The sequence below is a fragment of the Dermacentor albipictus genome, unplaced genomic scaffold, assembly GCF_038994185.2.
Source record: "Dermacentor albipictus isolate Rhodes 1998 colony unplaced genomic scaffold, USDA_Dalb.pri_finalv2 scaffold_113, whole genome shotgun sequence".
Taxonomy (NCBI): Eukaryota; Metazoa; Arthropoda; class Arachnida; order Ixodida; family Ixodidae; genus Dermacentor; species Dermacentor albipictus.
The window spans coordinates 138,771-143,278 of NW_027225667.1; the positions used below are offsets into that span (position 1 = coordinate 138,771).

Below are 4,508 nucleotides of genomic sequence, written 5' to 3' on the forward strand. Positions count from 1 at the left end.
CGAGACGACCCCGAGCAGCCGCGATCCGACAGCCCCGACCCGGTGCAGCCAGCTGCGTCTTCTCTTTCAGCCACGGCCACGGAGCAAGAAATATAGGAGTGGAAACTCCGCTGTTTGCGGCGACCAGAAAAGGTCACAAGCCCGCGGATATATTTTCATGCTGGCGGCACCTGGCGGCATGGGAAGAAATTACCGCTGTTTCGGTTGCCAGGGCAACCGGTCGAGTGTTGCTCCCGTTCGGCCGCGCGCGCCTGACTTCTACTGAGGGCACTCTCGCGCGCTTCTTTACCGCTTGTAGCCCGAAAAGCAACTGCTGCTACGCTTCAGCCATTTGAGCACAGTAAAAAATAAAACGCGTTTTCCATGACAGCTATACGATGATACGTAGCTTCTGGTTGTAGCCAGGGCTATCTTGCTCCGTGGCGGGCGGTTTTCGGCTTTTTGCGCTTGCGAAACTGATGGCTATCTCGTTCCTAATCGCTCAAAGGGCGACCGCTTCTTTCTCGCTCTAGTGCTCACAGGGGTGCGCTTAGGAAGGATGCCGCCGTGCATGTGTTTCCGTTCCTTTTCTTTTTTATAAGACTCGCGAAAACTAGTTGCCCTAGCTGCTTGGCGATAAGAGGAAGATTAGCGGAAGTTTGCCACACGTGTTGCTTTTTTTGATGGGCACACAACAAAACAGTTTTCTTGAGTGCGCGCACCTACGCAGTTCGGTTACGGCGTGCCCGCTGAAGCAAACCCTTATGAAAATATGAGATGAGTTTCACATGAAAGTCTGACGAGTTTTGACATCACAGCCATTAGACTTTCTGATGAGTTTCTTTGGAATTTTCTGATGTATTCCTAATGTCATTCTATAACATATTGGCCACCGTCTTTCTGTAGAACTCTTGACGAGTGCTTTTCTTGTGAGCATGAAATGTCTTCCTAATGTGCGCTCCAAAGCAGTTTTCTTGTGACTTTCTCACGTCTTCCTAGCGAATCTCTAATGAGCTTATACATTAGACTGCCGGTGCTCGTATTACTCCTATAACAAAATTGGCCACCACGTGTGGTAACATTTTCTCATGTGTCCCAATGGCAGTCAGACCTTATTTAAATATGTTACCTGTGCGTGACTATCTTTGGTGCTATATATATGCAGCCTGTATGCATGTATGTCCAGTGAAGATGCAGCACTTCTGACATGTACATGGGCCCTACATATGCTGCATGTTAGACATTACTCAACGAAAGAAATTTAACAAAAACATTTATTGGGCATATCAATGCTTCCTTAAATGCAGAAGGAGGTTAAATGAAAGGAAAACACAGTATCAGCCTGGTTACGGATGTGATATCTCCCTTTCATTTAATCTCGCTACTTATCACTGAGGAGAGGCTGTTCTTGAGGTGGAGTGTCGTCATCTTGAAGTGCATGTGTACCCTGCATGGTAGAAAGGACAGATAATTAACAAAACTTGGCAATCAACCACAGAAATACACGCTGTATCACTTGCTGCAAAACGGTCTGGAGACGTTATAGCTAGTTCTGCGAAAAATTTATGTGGTGTCGGTTCACACAAAGTTGAGGAACCACTGTGTGGCCTTTGGGTGCAGCAGTAACTACAGTAAGCAGAAATTGCTCTTGGCTGAACAAATGTGCAACATGGATCAGCTGTGGCGTGTGTACATGTCGTGAACTACTTCAGCTATATCGGTTTCCACTTGACAAAGGACAGCAGTGTCTGTGGATTGCTAGCGTGAATGAGAAATTCTCACTAATTACTTGGCATGGAAATGAGCGTAGGAGTGTTTGTGTATGGGCAACCCAATGCATCCCAGAGACATCAAGGTGCCAGTCGTTATACAATATTTGCATCAGCTACGGGCACAGTTCTCATACATTCCAAGCCTACTATGTCATGCATGTGTTGGCCTCCTGAATGATGGCATATATCCCATTCAAGAAATACACCACACCATGTCTGGGGTTTTTTATAATTTACACCCGAGCACTGCTTTCAGAGGGAGGGCACAAGTTGAAAAACAAATGCGTAGAAGCATGACAAACAAGCTTGCATAAAAATAATTTAATAAATAAGCATGGTGGTTGCTATGCCACGTCATTAGAGAGTATTCCTCTTTGTCATGCAATCATAATGAGCGTCGACTGACACACGTCCCATTTTTGGCTGTGGTATTCTTCACTGATTTTGTTGTATCAGTCGGTTGCCATAGGCGAACGAAACAGATAAACAAGCTAAATCCAGTGCACAGCTTGTCGTGTCAATGCATGGTCAAATAAGACGAGCACACTGGTCCTTTGAGTGAATTATGGTGTTCTCCTAGGCGCATGCTGAGGCACCGGCTAGTCAGCGTGCTCGATGTACATTGGACCAAATATGCACGTGATCAAAAGAGTAGCCTACATTATTAACCCTGAAAGATACGAGACAAATTTTGGGTATTTTTAACTAAGCAAGCCTCCAATGCCTGGGTGCCTTTGTCAATTCACTTGTGGACTGCAATGCACGTATATTTTCAGCAAAAATAAATTAGGCAGCATATGCACAACAGTCATGTTGTATGGTCTCCCTTCCCTCGCTGCGCAAATTTTGTCCTGAAAAGTTACATGAACTGATTGAATTGAAAATTGAATCGAGAAATGCAAGGAGGCAAGCGAGGCTTGCTTGGTTAAAGGTAGCACCAAATTTGTCCAGTGCGTGTCAGAGGCACTGTGCTGTATTCCTTTCACACGTGGTCAAATGTACATAGCGCAGACTGGCTGGTGCCTAAATATGTACCTGTGAGATCACCATATTTCATTCAAAAGACCAGTATGCTCGTCCGACTTGGCCACACATATCTGCAATGGGGCTTCAGGCCAGATTAGGATTGTTTATCTGTTTTCACCCATGGCTGAAAATTGGCAAGAGAAATCAGTCAGGCGCACCACATAAATAAGAATAAGTGTGAGCCAGCCCCCATTATCAATGCGTGAAGAAAGGCATCCTTTGTAGATTACAAGGGATAGAAATTAGTCTGTGCCTATTTACTTCTTTTTATGCAGACACCATTTACCATGATTTTATGCCTTTGAATTATAACTTCTGCCATCCCTCTCAAATTAACTGGTGCACAACACAAGTGCACATCCAGTGCTATTTTTGTTAGTCCTTCCAACAACTTAAACAGTCAGTTGTTAGCCAAGGTCATGTTGCATAGTCTCCCTTCTCTCACTGCGTAAATTTTGTCCTGAAATGTTACATGAACTGATTGGTAAATTCAAATGGACACTACAAGTTTCGCCGAGTGGACACAGCTGGTTCTCAGAAATGCACAAAAACAGCGATGGGTATCTGTTGGCATCCTGTAGTGTGTGCAAACTAGCTGTGACATTGCTGCAGTAAACACACTCACAACTGCTACAATGCCTACCAGCACGAATAAGGGCAGCTTGCAAAGAAAAGAATACGAAGAAAGTGAGAGAAAAAATAGAAAGCTTACCAGAAAACACCTCTCTACTTAAGTAACTGCAGCACAATGAATACTGGCCTTCCTATTTCATTTCAAGAAATTCTAGTTCATCAAATGTGTATTTGCCAGTGACAGTTATTCTGAGAACAAGACAGACATGATTGTAAATATCAATGTTAAACAATGGTAGGCACACTGCGTGCTTAGACCTGTGACATATATGGCACACTACACTTCGAATTCTTACATGGACAAAAACAGCACATGTGTGTATCATAAGCAGAAAGGAAAACAGGGAAATATGGGCTACAGCATAAGAAACAGTTCCAAACAAATAAAACCAAGATAAAAAGAAACATACTGTGTAATAGGCAAAAATAAAATGGACTTGCAGCCAAGCAATTGATGCGAGAAAAATACTAAACGTCAGGACATGCGACGTGTAGATTTAACAGAACAAGATAATGTGTGCATAATATCTACAAACACAAATAAGCAGCAAGTGGAATGATGTTGCAGAAATATTTAGCCTATTTAGCAAGATGCATTAAGTAATATGTCGATACACTTATCCACTAATGATACCGAGATCCTACTTTTGTGAACACGTACACTTAAAGCATACCTGACATATCCATCCAGATTACACGCCGTGTTGCTGCAGCCATGGCCACGGGTTATGTGGACACTGTTGTGGGTCACGGCTTCACCACTACAAAGAGAATTCTGTGTTAACTTAAAGCTGTGGCACAGTAAGACTATCACATAGTGAACACATGCAAGGAGCATGTAAAAACAGTCATGAAAACAATGCCTGCACTGGTGCAGGGTGGCAACAGAGCACATAGTCAAAGTTACTGATGAATGTCACGATAACAGGGACCCCTTCAACAAGGCAAAATTTCACACGCAGGAGCAGCAGCACATTACATGAATGTTTGTTTACATAACGATTCTAGAGTTTCTTTCATAACTTTAAGTAACTATCCCTTGTAATGTTTACTTACGTCGAAGTTATGGCAACACCCCTTCAAAACAAACCTGTACTA

General features: G+C 43.3%; 1 long non-coding RNA gene across 1 annotated transcript; it reads right to left on the minus strand.

The window, feature by feature from the left end:
- Positions 1–1,235: 1,235 nt before the first annotated feature.
- Positions 1,236–4,173, minus strand: LOC139053408 (uncharacterized). Its single transcript, XR_011510457.1, has 2 exons — positions 4,085–4,173; positions 1,236–1,426 (listed from the first exon to the last, which is right to left on the minus strand). It is a non-coding gene; the product is annotated as an uncharacterized lncRNA (long non-coding RNA).
- Between the last annotated feature and the right edge of the window lie 335 nt (positions 4,174–4,508).